The sequence below is a fragment of the Natator depressus genome, chromosome 8 (assembly GCF_965152275.1).
Source record: "Natator depressus isolate rNatDep1 chromosome 8, rNatDep2.hap1, whole genome shotgun sequence".
Taxonomy (NCBI): domain Eukaryota; kingdom Metazoa; phylum Chordata; order Testudines; family Cheloniidae; genus Natator; species Natator depressus.
Genome location: NC_134241.1, coordinates 3,324,431 through 3,339,015, shown reverse-complemented (window position 1 = coordinate 3,339,015; position 14,585 = coordinate 3,324,431). Strand labels below are relative to the sequence as shown.

The window sequence follows — 14,585 nt, the reverse complement described above, 5'->3', positions numbered from 1 at the left end:
TGTAGGATACTGGAGAGTGTAAAGTAGAAGGGAGCGTCCAAGTAATAGGAACATAATACCTGAGAAAACTGTGAAAGAAACTGCAAGGTCTCTTAAATATGTTATATTGTTAGTGGGGGGAAAATACAAATAAAACTACGCACGCAGACTTTCTGGTGCAGATGGGGATGTTTGTGGGGAAAAACAAAGCTGAAGAACGTGTGTGTCAAAACTCTCATCAAGACTTCTACATAAGAAGAAAAAAATGGCCTCCAAAGATCTCTTTCAGCTTGAACACCAAGGGACAACTTGGCAACGTACTAGGCGGATCACGTCTGGGGCAGGCGAGGGGAGGGAGCTCAGGGTCTCGTCATCCAAGGTGAAAGGCTCCTTTCTAGAGCTACACAGAAACGGGTGTGTTTTCTGACAAGAGGTGGACAGCAAGAGAGAAAGCGCTGGGTGGGAATGCAACAGTCACCAGTGATACATGTTCTTGGCTGGGTGACAAGGTTCTGTGGAGGAGGCAGGGAGGCACACGCAGAGAGATGAAACGCTGCAGAGAAGTGCAGGTGCTCAGTGCACTTGTGATAATAAAATGAGAGACCTGCCCTCCTCCCCACTCAGAAAAGCACACGGATCCACCCAAAACAAAGACCTCTTTATCTCTTCTGTGAACAGAATTATTGAGCCTTCTGGACACTTTTAAAATCAGTGGATTTAAACAGGTGTAACTGAGACCAGACTCTGTCCCATACAGCATATACAGCCACCGACACAATCATTTGCCTAGTAGTGTGGAAAATGTTGGCCTGTATTTTATAACCCAAGCTCCTACTTGAATTGGATGGACCAGGTATTTCATATTGTGTTAGTCACGGTGTAGGAGTATTAGAAGAAGCTTTTGTTAATCCCCAGGATTGCTAAATACAATCATGGACTTTTTGCTAAGCATTAGGAATAACAGGAAGGGTCTTGAAGGAGCAGGATATAATGTGTATATATATCTATTTTTAATGTTACTCTGTTCAGTTCTTTATTAGCCACTAGGTCCTGTACAGATGTATTCTAGGCACTGCTCCTAGCTTATTCATCTCCTGCGTTTGATTTTGTTCTGCATTAATTTCTTAGCTATACACACGTGAAACTTCATCATGAAACATTTTCCCAGGCAGGCCATCCTCATATACAAACCAGAGATGGGTCTGACCCAGCACCTTGGATCCGAACGCCACCAAAAGGTGGGGGTGTTTGGCTCCAGATCCAAACTCCACTACTGCCCCTGTCTGTTTGATAGTCTGAACCAAAACTTGGGACATGAACAGCCACAAATAGAATTCTGCGCTGTCTTGAGTTCCATCTGATTTCTCTTTGGTCCTCCCCGCTAGTTTCCGTTCACCCACTGCCATGTTCCTGTGGTACCAAATCTGGCCTATAGTCACTGCCCTGAATAGGACGCCATGTGGAACTGCACCCTGGGGAGCTCACGGGGGAATTGTGAGCAGCCCAGGGCACATGGGACTGCATCATTTGTGACTGGCGTGGGGGGTACTTGGCCATGACCTGTCTCCTCCCCTCCCCAACCTTTTACCCACAGTGGGGCACCGAAGGGGTTCTTTCCCAAGCACGAGGACTGTAATTGTGGCAGGGTGTTCAAAGGTAAACTCCTTGCACATTAGTCCCGCATGGAAGGGACCATCACAGTGTGGGCCCCCCCAAGTCCTGAGCAGGGTGCTAATGTGTTTGTAACTGTAATATTGCCCCTCTGGGTAATGCCTTTAAGACAGTATTTATTCTTGGATGAGGTAAAGGAAATATTTATTAGTTACAATCTATTGCACTAAATAATACTGTTAAATGTAATGTTCAGATCTTCTTGCATAGGAATTCTTTGTGTACAGAGTATATATTTTTTACAGTTAATAAAGAGGTCATATAACAAATTCTGTGCTCAGATGGGAGCTGTAGAAGAGTGACTCGCCCCCTTGTGGCTAGCCCTGATGGAGCAGGCTATCCTGCTCTGGTGCCCCCTGCTGGCAGCCGCTCTTGGCCCTGTGGTGGTCTGCTTCTTCTTGTGACTTGGCCCGCCGGGAAGGTCACATTCAGTCCCACGGTCAAAAGCCCAATGACCCTACCCCAAGTATCCTGCCTCTAACTCTAGGCCCAGTGGTCCTTACACCCCTTGTTCCAGGGTTTTCAATAGTATTAACCCCTTGAATCAGGTTTCACTCCACCTTCCTCTGTAGCTGGTAGAGGAATCCAGACCCCCACTCTAGCCTAGGGTCCAATAGTGACACTCAGCCTCCAGACTTCTTCCTGTCTTGCCCTGCCTTTTTCCAAAGCCCCTTTTCAGGTTCTCTAGACACCTTTCAGCTCCTGTAGTGAGCAACAGCTCCCAGGGTTTTCTCCCTAAAGGTCAGTTCCTGCCCTTTTATCGAGGTTCAAACAGGCGCTCACACCACCCCTTTCCCGGCCTTCTATCAGAGTTCCCTTCCTAGGAGAGGCTCTCAAAACCTACTGTCCGCGAGGTGTCCTGCTTCTCTGCTGGGTCTCTCCCGCTGGGCACAGCTCTTTGTGACCCAGCCGGATCTGATAACCAACTGATTCTCCACTCCCTCCAGGTGTAACCCAGTGAGCTAACAGAGCCTTCAGGTTCCCATTAACCCTTTTGCTGCCAGTGTGAGGTGGACATCCCATCACAGGTGCGCTGGGTACCCCGGACTTTGATAGGGGTAGGGAGTGCTCAACACTGCTGGAAATCAGGCTACCTAGTTAAGTGCCTGTCTATGGATTTAGGTGCCTATCTTTAGACATCCAGTGCTAAATATTTTAGCCTCAGCCGTACTGTGCCTTAGCTTCCTTATCTTTAAAATGGGGGTAATACTATTTACATGCCTCAAAGAGGGTGTTTGCTTACTCATATTTATACAGTGCTTTGAGATCCTCAGAGGGAAACTGCCAGATGCCAGTAAGTGCATATTATTTACACAATTCTTTCCTATGCTGGCTCCTTGTCTGACCAGTTTTAGTCTGGTGCAACTTTATATGGTCCAGTGATAGAAACCCCCAGCAAAAAAGAGGTGAGAATACTGGCGGGCCTGTAACTGGACTGCACTTGCAGCCACTCCCATGAGATACAAGAACCCTTTTGTGGAGTGGTTATTTCCAGCACATTTATAACATTTATAACATTTCCATGGTGTCTCTGCAACATCTGCCTGAGGAGCCTGAAGGCAGATGGATATTCAGTGTGCACACCCACTTCTGCCTGCTTTTCATCACCGGTGAGAGAATTGCCTTTGTTTGCCTGTTTCACTAAAACAGCTTTAGGAGCACTGGGAAACCGGTGAGCTGGCTTCATCTGGTCTCCTTAGTAGCATAAGCTCTCCTTTTGCTCACCCAGCTTTAAGCCTCCCTGTTTTAGCTGCTTATGAGCTCTGGGGAGACAGTCACCCGACCTCTGAGAGTCAGACCACATCTGCGGGATTCTCCGTGGCACTACATGAGGTGGAGCAATGTTGTGTGTCTGTGGCACTGACTCTGTATGAGATGAAATACAGTCTCTTCCATTTCTGCCCTCTCTGTTTATCTTCCCATGAGGCTCTCTCAGTGACAGCTGCTAGAAATACATGCCAACCAGCACTGCAAACTCCAAGTTCACAAGTGGATTCCCAAACATCATGGATGCATGGCATTGTCTCTGAAAGATTTTTATCACCTCCGGATTAGCTTTTCCGTAGCCAGTGTTCCAACAGTGTGATCAGCTTTCAGGTGAAGAATCAGCCTCAGATCAGCTCCTTACCCAACACAGGTATTTTTTAAAGGATGCTTTATTGAGCTTTCCCTTTTGTAATACTCTGAGGATCAGACATTCATAGATTTTAAGACCAGAGGGGACCACTGTGATCATCTAGTCTGGCCTCCTGTGTAACACAGGCCAAAAAACTTCCCTAATTTATTTCTGTTTCAAGTCCACTGGCTGTGATGGAACTAGAGCATATCTTTTAGAACAACATCCATATTTCATTTAAACATTTCCAGCGAGGGAGGATCCACAACCACCGTGGGAAAATTGTTCCAGTAGATAAATACCCACACTGTTAAAAACTTGCACCTTATTTCTTGCACTAAGTTGTCTAGCTTCAACTTCTAGTCATTGGACCTTGTTATACTGAAGAGCCCTCTATTATTACATTTCTGTTCTGCCTATGGGATCTGTGATCATAGGCATGGGAACTAGAGGTGTGGGGGGTGCTGCAGCACTCCCAGGTTTTACTCAGGGCTCCGCTTCCAGCCCCACACCCGGGGTCCCGGCTGCTCATCACTTGGATTCTTCCCATTGTGCAAAGAGATCCCCAGAAGGAAAACAGTCTATTCCTCAGTGATTTAAGACGTTAAAAGCAGTAAATAAAAACGTGGCCATAAAATTACCAGCATGTTACAATGGCTAAATTGCTGGTGTGCAGAGAAGGCTATCGTGCTGCTCAATATTGTCTTATTGTTTCCTTGCACTCCCCCTTTCTCTGTCTGTATCCATCTGCTGTCTTTTGTCTTATACTTAGATTATAAACCCCTTGGGACAGGGACCGTCTTTTTGTTCTGTTTCTGTGCAGCACCTAGCTCAGTGGGATCCTGATTCATGACTCAGGATACAAGGCACTGTGGAAATACAAATAAGAAATAAAGTAGCACTGTGATTATTGTTAGAGTAGGTCAATACATGGGGGAAAATCCATAGGAATTTTCACTGACCGTTTTTTCCATTTTTCAGTGAGATTTTCCTATCAGCGCTGCCATTAACAGGATAATGATGGGGCACATATAAATAGAAAAGTGCCAAAAGTTGGGATAGGAAGCACATATAACCAGGGCATCCCCGGTGCTTATCCTCTGAATCAAATCAGTCTTTCTGTTCTGTGTCTTGTAACCAGCACCATGGGGTCCTGGTCCATGACAGGAGCTCCAAGGCTCTACTGCAATACAAATAAATACAACTAAAAGACCCTTTCCTTTTTAACTGGTGCCTTGTTAAAAAAACCAGTACATTCTTTCTCAAATATTTCAGCTACTGTGTCCCCAGTTATTATTAATTGTTGCTATAGTTCTTCACATCACAATAACACTACGGGTATGTCTACACTGCTCACTAAGCCCAGACTCTGACTTGGGTTTGAGCCCAAGCCCTTGTTCCGTACACACACAAATCAGCTTGACGCAGGTTAGCAAGCACTCAGGACCTGGATGCTAGGACCCTGTTAGTCGGGGGGGTCAGAGGCTGAGTCCCGGAGCAACTTGGGTCCAAACTCTGTCATTTTGCAGAGTGGACACAAGTCAAGTTTCCGACCTGAGTCAGAAGTTCTACATAGTGCAGTGTGGATGTGTTAGCACAGCTGAGAAACGGGGGGCAGCAACTGTAAACCCAGGTTTACACTACAGTGTGGGTGCTCAAGAGCAGGCTTGCCAACACTGAGTCCACAAGCCCCCAGGCCCAAGTTTAGTGCGCAGTGCAGATTCATAGACTCTAAGGCCAGAAGGGACCATAATGATCATCTAGTCTGACCTCCTGCACGCTGCAGGCCACAGAACCTCACCCACCCACTCTTGTACTACACCCCTAACCTCTGACTGAGTTACTGAAGTCTTCAAATCTTCATTTAAAGGCTTCAAGTTACAGAGAATCCACCATTTACACTAGTTTAAACCTGCAGGTGACCCATGCTCCATGCTGCAGAGGAAGGCGAAAAACACCCATGGTCTCTGCCAATCTGACGTGGGGGAAAATTCCTTCCCAACCCCAGATATGGCAATCAGTTAGGCCCTGAGCATGTGAGAAACACCCACCAGCCAGACCCCTGGGAAAGAATTCTTTATAGGAACTCAGAGCCCTCCCACTCTAGTGTCCCATCACTGGCCATTGGGGATATTTGCTGATAGCAGTCGCAGATGGGCTACATGCCACTGTGGGCAGTCTCCTCATACTATCCTCTCCATAAACTTATCAAGCTCAGTCTTGAAGCCAGTTAGGTTTTTGCCTCCACTGCTCCCCTTAGAAGGCTGTTGCCGAACTTCACTCTTCTGGTGGTTAGAAACCTTTGCCTAATTTCAAGCCTAGACTTGTTGATGGCTAGTTTATATCCATTTGTTCATGTCCACATTGGCACTTAACTTAAATATCTCCTTTCCCTCCCTGGTATCTATCCCTCTGATGTATTTATAGAGAGCAATTATATCTCCTCTCAGCCTTCTTTTGGTTAGGCTAAACAAGCAGAGCTATTTGAGTCTGCTCTCATAAGGTAGGTTTTCCATTCCTCGGATCATCCTAGTAGCCCTTCTCTGCACCTGTTCCAGTTTAAATTCATCTTTCTTAAACACAGAAGAGCAGAACTGCACACAGTATTCCAGATGAGGTCTTCCCAGTAACTTGCATAATGGTACTAACACTTCCTTGTTTTTATTGGAAATATCTTGCCTGATCCATCCTAGAACTGGGTTAGCCTTTTTCACAGCCGCATTACATTGCCATCTCATAGTCATCTTGAAATCAACCAATACATCCAGATAGTTCTCCTCCTCTGTCACTTCCAACTGATACATCCCCAGCTTATAGCAAAAATTCATTAGTCCTTAAATAAATGACCTTTCACTTTGCACTATTAAATTTTATCCTATTTCTATTACTCCATTTTACAGGGTCCTCCAGATCTTCCTGTAAGATATTTCGGTCCTCCTCCATATTGGCAATACCTCCCAACTTTGTGTCACCCACAAATTTTATTAGCACACTCCCATTTTTTGTGGCAAGGTCAGTAATAAAAATGTTAAATAAGATTTCTCCCAAGACTGATCCCTGAGGAACTCCACTAGTAACCTCCCTGCAGCCTGACTGGGGCCTCCTGGAGTATGTAAGTGAACTGTCAGGCAGCAGGGCCCCAGGGTGCTATGGCAAGGGGGTCCTGTGAAAGGTGACCAGGTGGCAAGGAAGCTGATCCGACCTGCTCACGGATAGGGTGGGGACAGTCTCGCCCCCAATAACCTGCTTGTCCCCTCGCCCCTCTTCCTATTCCATTTTACCGCAGAGGAAGGAGTTGCTCTGTTCTTGCTCCTCCTGAGGGGAGGACAGGACCTTGCATTTATAAATGAAAACGGTGTGCTGGGTGTGTGTGTGTGTGTGCGGGTGGGAGGGTGAGTGTGGGTGCTGGGGGGAAGGTGTGGATGGGAGGGTGTGGGTATGTGCTGGGGTGTGTGGGTGCTGGTGGGAGGGTCTGTGGGGATGCTGGGGGGAGGGTGGGTGTGTGCTGGGGGAGGGTGTGAGTGGGAGGGTGTGGGTGTGTGCTGTGGTGTGTGGGTGCTGGTGGGAGGGTCTGTGTGGGTACTGGGGGAGGGTGTGGGTGGGTGCTGTGGGGAGGCTAGAGGGGGGGCGCTGGGGGAGGTGGGGGGTGCTGTCTGTGCAGGGGTGCGCGCTGGGGGGGAGGGTAGAGGGGGCGCGCTGGGGGGAGGGTAGGGGGGCGCTGGGGGAGGTGGGGGTGCTGTCTGTGCAGGGGTGCACGCTGGGGGGAGAGTAGAGGGGGCGCGCTGGGGGGGAGGGTGGGGGGGGCGCTGGGGGAGGTGGGGGGTGCTGTCTGTGCAGGGGTGCGCGCTGGGGGGGGAGGGTGGGGGGGGCGCTGGGGGAGGTGGGGGGTGCTGTCTGTGCAGGGGTGCGCTTTGTGCGGGGTGCACCAGCCTGTCAACCCCCGAGCGCGGTGGGGGCCGGAGCATCCCCCGTGCAGCGGGCGGGGGCCGGAGGCTGTATCCCCGGTGCTGCGGGCGGGCGGGGGCCGGAGCTGCGTCCCCGGTGCTGCGGGCGGGCGGGGGCCGGAGCATCCCCCGTGCAGCGGGCGGAGGCCGGAGCTGCATCCCCGGTGCTGCGGGCGGGCGGGGGCCGGAGCATCCCCCGAGCAGCGGGCGGGGGCCGGAGCTGCATCCCCGGTGCTGCGGGCGGGCGGGCCGGGGCCGGAGGCTGCATCCCTGGTGCGGCGGGCGGGGGCCGGAGCATCCCCCGTGCAGCGGGCGGGGGCCGGAGGCTGCATCCCCGGTGCAGCGGGCGGGCGGGGCCCGGAGCATCCCCCGTGCAGCGGGCGGGGGCCGGAGCTGCATCCCCGGTGCGGCCGGCGGGGGCCGGAGCATCCCCCGTGCAGCGGGCGGGGGCCGGAGCTGCATCCCCGGTGCGGCCGGCGGGCGGGCGGGGGCCGGTCCCCGCGGCGGGGCGCGCAGCGGGGAGCTCAGGAAGTGCACGGGCTGCAGCAGCCGTTTCCTGCGCTTTGTGTGTGTGACAGCGAGACAGGCGGCAGCGAGAGGCGGCGGCTCCCGAGCATCCCTCCCCGCGGCCGGTAAGCGGGCGGAGCGGGGCGAACCCGGGGGGATGCGGGCGGAGGGCCTCGGGGCCGGGCCCCGCGCGGGAACCCGCGTCTCTGCGCCCTGCCCGGGGTGTGCGGGCACCGGGCAGCGCCCCGCGGGAGCCGGCTTCGGAGCGGGGCGAGCCCCGGCCAGGAGCAGCGAGGCGCCCCGCTCTCCCCCGGCCGCGCCAGCCCGGAGCAGGCTGCCCGCTGGCGGGGCTCCCGGCAGAGGCTGGGCTGCCGCCCCCTGCCACCGAGACCTCCCTGCCCTGGGCTGTGCTTGGGATGCCCGGCGGCCCCCGCCCCTGGCCTTGCTGGCCTGGGTTGGTTTTATTTTTAGTGCCACCGTCTGGGGGGGGATTTGGGCTCCCCCCTGCAAAGCACAAGAGGCAGGTGCTGCCGTCCCCCTGGGGCAGAGAGAGAGACAGGGCCCGGGTTAGCCGTGCAGACGCGATTACAAGATGATCTATCCCAGAATGCTTCGGGTACCGGCAATATTCACTGCCTCCTTGTTTATTCTAGGGCACACGCTAGGCAGTCAAAAAAGCCTAATTTTTTTTTCCTTTTCACTCCGCACGGAAAATGTGATAAACTAGAATTAGTAGTTGGAAGGAAGTGCTGCAATCTGGGGGAGCTAGGGGAGCAAACGCCTCCTGACTGCAACAACAAACCACAGCTGCTCCTCCCTCCCGCCCCAGTTGCTCATGGTTTAGTAATAATGGCAGCTTTGAATTAGAGAATTTTAGCAGAGAGATGCTGCACAGACACAGTGATTTGGGTGTATATGAATAGCGGGAATGCTCCAGGGGAAATCGGATGGGATGCACAATAGTCAGAAGAGAAAATAACAGGAGCAAGGGAGTAGCAGAGGTGAACACCCAAACAATAAACGGAACATCATAAAAGGTATTCCCCTAGTCATAGTGTCCCCCTGGTTCCACTGAAAGAGAGCAGACAGAAGAGGCTGCAGTTTGAATTGAGAGTGGAAATTATGGACGTGAACTTTGTGGAATATGTGGTTTTGCAGACTTGTATTTTTGGTTCATCACTAGACCAGCCAGAGTTTGCAGACCTTTTTTTCTCCTCCTATCATTTAAACTCACGGCCACTTTTCAGCCATGAGACGTTTTCAAAACAAGATGTGCAAGTTGAGTCGAACTTTCAAAGCCATGACGTTTGAGTGGGTTTGAAATAAGGGGGAACAAATTAATTCCCGCTCTGGTGCTAGTCAGGTTATGAGTGAAAAGAAGTGAATGGATTTTGCAGGAAATTTCTGAAGGGATCAGGAACGAGCAGTGAGAGGCAAACTGAAACCTTTGTGCTTGGTTCTGTGTATTTGCTGGGGTTTGGGGGCGGGAGGTGGCATCTAGAGATGAACATTTATACTGTGGCAAGGAAGAGGATATTGCATAGCTTGGCCCTCCTAGTCATCCGTTGCTTTCAGCATGGTGGTTTGTAGCTGTGTTTTTTTGAATCACAAGTATCTCACTTTAATTGTGTCAGATCACTAAACCACCTAAGCCTTCCTGCTCTACATAGGAAACTAAAAAAAAAACCATGCTCATGTTATAGATTATCAGGATTGCCAGATGTTAGTCATCTTGACAAATTTCTGGGGCTAGATTCTGCTGTCTGCTATACCAGTGTAAATCCAGAGTAATTTCTCAGAGAAAGGAATTTAGCCTTGGTGTGCACAGTTGATTTTTGTTAGCAAGGTCTATGTTATAAGGTGATGCCTTCCATTCTCAGACCAGGGTCCGTGCAACAAACATGACCACTGAGGAACCCAAGGCGGAACAATACAATAATAATAATAATAAATAATTAATAATTTATCAACTTGCATATCTTCAAGAAAAAGAGGAAGTTACTTTTTAAATGATTGACTAACAATCGATGATGTTTCTTTGACTGTGTGTGACATTTAATTTCACAGGAAGTACTCCAACTATTTCTTGCCATCTATTAGCAATCAAGATTATTCTTAGACTAAGGCCATGTCTACACCTACAGCGCAACAGCTGTACCGATGCAGCTGCGCCACTGCAGGGCGTCTGGTGAAGACACTCAATGCCGATGGGAGAGAGCTCTCCTGTCGGCATAATAAAACCACCATTGCCAACGGCAGAAGCTATGTCGGTGGGAAAAGCTCGCCCACTGACATAGCGCTGTGCGCATGAGTGCTTAAGTCAGTGTAACTTATGTTCCTCGGGGAGGGGGGTATTCACACCCCGAGCATCATAAATTATGACAACATAGGCTGTAGTGTTGACATAGCCTACTCTAATGTGCTCACCCATATTAGCAACATCTCGTCTTCCCAAAATAGCACTCGACTGTCTTACTTTTGTGCCTCCTGCATGAATTTTTTGGTCAAATGAGTATCTCCGTACCAACACCAGAGTATCTGAGCACTTCACAAACGTTGACGAGGTATTCGCCTAAAGTCCTTGTAGAGGAGGGAAGCATTATTTTCATTTTACAGCTGGCAAATGGAGGTACAGAGAAATTTAGCACCTTACCCAGGCAGCCTTCAGCATTGCTGGAAATCAAACCCAGGTCTTTTAAGTATCGGACAAGTGCCCTAACCACAAATTCATCTTTCTTCCCCAGAGCTGTGCTCTTTCTCATACATGGCCCACTTTGCCACTCCTCTCTCTGCCTGTTTCCCCATGACACTGCAGCCTGGTCTCTATGGTATTACAGGCAGCAGGACTAAAGGTGCCACCTTCGAGCACTTGCTGTTTCTTTCCCTATCCCCTACCCTTACAGTTGTTTTGGCACCAGCATGAGTCTCATCTGCTGGATCAGGGCAAGCTGACTAGAACTAACAACACAACTCACTTCCTCCCTTTCTCTCCTCTCCTGCAACTTCTGGGTAAGCAAATAGCTGGTTCACTGTTGCTGGCTGGCAGGCTGCTTGTGGATATAGTGCACCAGTTATTTGGAATCCTGCCCCAAGTTTGAGTGAGGGTGCTTCTTCATTCCCCCAAAAGTTATACTACTCTGAAGAATCAAGACTTGTCTGTAGATCATAGCTAGGGATGTAGCTAAAAGAGACTCTGTGGTCCAAAGACATGTCATGGCAAATACTTTGAGCCTGTTTTAAGCTTTAGGCATAAAATAGAGGACCCACACTTGAATCCCAAGTTGAAATGCTGTGTGGATTGACTCATCCCTTTATCCTTTGGAGGAAGATCTATCCAGTTCCATGCAGTTAATTCTGTAGGGTCTTTTTGATGAGAGCTTCATGCCTGAGATCCTGTCTACTCTGCATGGGCCTTGAAATTCCTAAAGTATGGCATCCTTTGAAAAGCTGGGCCCTGTTGTCCTTGGCCATTGTTGTGCAAAGTGCTGGATATCACTTGCTGGCTGCATCTTAGTTGTGCTGTGTTTATGTGAATAGATTTATTATTTCTATAGAGTCTACAGGCCCTGGTTCCTTTGTGTTAGGCATTCAACAGTGTTACAACTAAGAGACAGTCCCTGCCCCAAAGAGCTTGCAATAGTAGAAGATGAGAGACACCAGGTTTATAAAGCAGTTAGACATGGAGAGCACAAAGTTATAATGAGCTGATACTGATCAGCATGAGAAGCAGCAATCACAACACACCAGCTGCTTATCCATTGTTCAGAGGGGTTTTTTGGGTAGGTATCATGGCAGAGGAGGGTTTTAAGGAGGACAATGTGGTGATTTAGTGGAATTTTGTGAGGCGTTCCTCCCAAGCATAAGTGGCAGCATAGGAAAAATCATGGAGGCGCTTGTTGGAGAATTTGAGAAATGGGTGATGGAGATATAAATTGCTTTGAGGATCCTTTGGGATGAAAGGTGCAATTAAATGAAAATAACTCTTAATAGCTTGGGTTGGATCCTGTAATGCTAATGTTTGGCTGCCACTCAAAAGTTATTGAATCAGCTGTGAGGTTTGTAGGTGTGATGCCATTTGGTAAAGTTGCCTCTCTGGTCTGCCTGTGGGTGCGGGGAAGAGAATCATCACATGAGAAATACCAAAAAGGATAGTTGTAAGTGATTGTTTCTTGCTCCCTGGTGCTTGAGTCTGCGACAGATATGGCAGGATATATTTCCCGTCTGAAAGATAAAGATCCACCTTGCGTGCATATATTAATGAAGCGCAAAAGCCCCATGTTCACGTGTGAAGTAATCTACCCCGGGTGTGTGTGCTGTTGTGCTTTCAGCTGACTGCATTTCTGTTGCAAGGATGATCTCTCAGGCATGACAACACAGGAAACACCTCAGTGAACCACAAATAGAGCTCAAACCGTTTTTACACTGCTCAATCATCTCTTTTGAATGCTGAATGTCAGAGATCCTGCCCAGGAGGCACAGGTGGCTGCTGCTGGTTACTGCTCGATGTTGGCTTTTGATCACTGACCCCACTGCCATATTCTTGGGAAAAGACACACTCTTCTTAGTTTGGTTTGGTCGTTAGAATAAAATGGCCTTAACTGGCCAAAGATGAGCACCAGATGAATTCACCATTCCAGCCTCAGCATTACTGTTCAAAAACCTTGCATTGAAAAGACAAGGAGGGAAATTTTGCTTTGCATCAGGGTCACTGCCTAATTTTCTCTCAAATGTATAGTCTCTCCGTATGGCTTGGGCATTTGCATGCAAAATTCCACAGATTAAAAGAAAATATTGCATGGATTACAGCCCTTTGTTTCATCTTCAGAACAGCCATGGGCAAGTTCCCCAGAGTACAGTACCATGAAGGGGAAGAAAGAAAAACCCCTCCCCCAAGTAAAATGGTTAAAAAGGAGGTGTTCCTGGCTTTTCAGGGCTATGTATGAATCTACAGTAGTAAAACAAAGACAATTCAGCAGAAGCAAAGCATCGATCCTAACCCCTAAATCTCATCAAGCAAGAATTTCTCCCCTGGATGCGAGGATGGGTCCCTTGAGTATTCATCCTGAAGATTATTCATCTTCTCATTGCTATTATTATGTGTGTTCCAGTAGCACCCAGAGACACTCTCCGCCTCCCATCCAAGATCAGGGCTGCATCATGCTACGTATCCTACAGACACATAGTGAGAGATGGTCCCTGCCCCACAGAATTTATAATCTAAACAGGCCAGACAGACAAAGAGTGGGAGGAGAAAGAGCGGCACAGAGCAGGGACGTGCTGTGCCAAGGTCACCCAGCAGGTCGGTGGCAGAGGTGGGGTTAGAATCCAGATCTCCTGCCACCCAGCGCAGCATCCCCTCCACTAGACCCTGCTGCTGCCTTACAAACAGACATGGCTGCATATTCTTTTGTTCTTGTGCCCGTGTGTGTACAGCTGCAATGGCAATCAGGAAAGGGACTGTCCGATTTTACTTTTCTTTCTGAGGAAACCTCTTTGTTGTGCTTTATTGTGTGTAGGGAACATTTCAGTTAGCACTTGGACGCTGAGTCTCTGGTGACACGCAAGAGCTTAATTAAATCCTTCTTAATTAAATCCAGAAGGCCACTACATCCCCCTCCTTTAAATCCATCTATGTCATGACACCTACCAAACACTTGACAACAGTTAGACCGCTGATGGGCTGTGACCACTGCTTGTTACACTAATCCTAACGGTCTCACTATTGCCATGCGCTCTCCTCATCCGTTCGTTGTTTCTTCCTGCTGCCTCTTTTCCTATACGTAGCCTGTAAGGTCTTTGGGGCAGAGACTGGCTTTGCGTTACGTGTGTGTACAGTGCCAGGCACAATGGGGCCCTGAACCTTTACTGGGGGCTGCAGATGCTACTGCAATACAGATAATAATTTCACCTTTCCAGCTGCTCAGTTTGTCTTAAGTAACCAGGTCATAACAGCAACATTTTCAGTTGTTGGTAAACTCCCAGCAAGTGGCACATACAATGACACCTCTTTGTATTTTCTGACTTAATCAAGCCATTTCACAGTTCATGCTTTCGCTAACATGGGCTTGCCCTCAAAAACGTTAATAAAGATGTTTGATTAAATACAAATAAAAGTCCCATGGAAACTTGAACAGATCTGAGAAGTTTCACAGTGTGTTAACACTGAAGAATTAATTTAAAGGAATATAGGAATTGGGTAATTAACCATTGGAACCATTTACCAATGGACTTTGCTTGAAGTTTTTAAGTCAGAATTGGAAGTCTTTCTGAAGAACATGCAAAAGCTCGGCCAGGACTTATTTGCCTTGATGCAGGAATTACTGGGTGAAATTCAATCACCTGTGTTATGTAGGAGGCATGAATGTTCT

At 48.9% G+C, this 14,585-nt stretch overlaps 1 protein-coding gene across 2 annotated transcripts in view; it reads left to right on the top strand.

The window, feature by feature from the left end:
• The first annotated feature begins 8,188 nt into the window (after positions 1 to 8,188).
• The window catches only part of CYFIP2 (cytoplasmic FMR1 interacting protein 2), a 76,019-nt gene continuing 69,622 nt past the window's right edge, over positions 8,189 to 14,585 (top strand). For both annotated transcript variants that reach the window (XM_074960220.1, XM_074960219.1), the window contains exon 1: positions 8,189 to 8,342. The gene's annotated coding sequence lies outside the window, so the exon portion shown is untranslated. The remainder of the gene's footprint in view (positions 8,343 to 14,585) is intronic.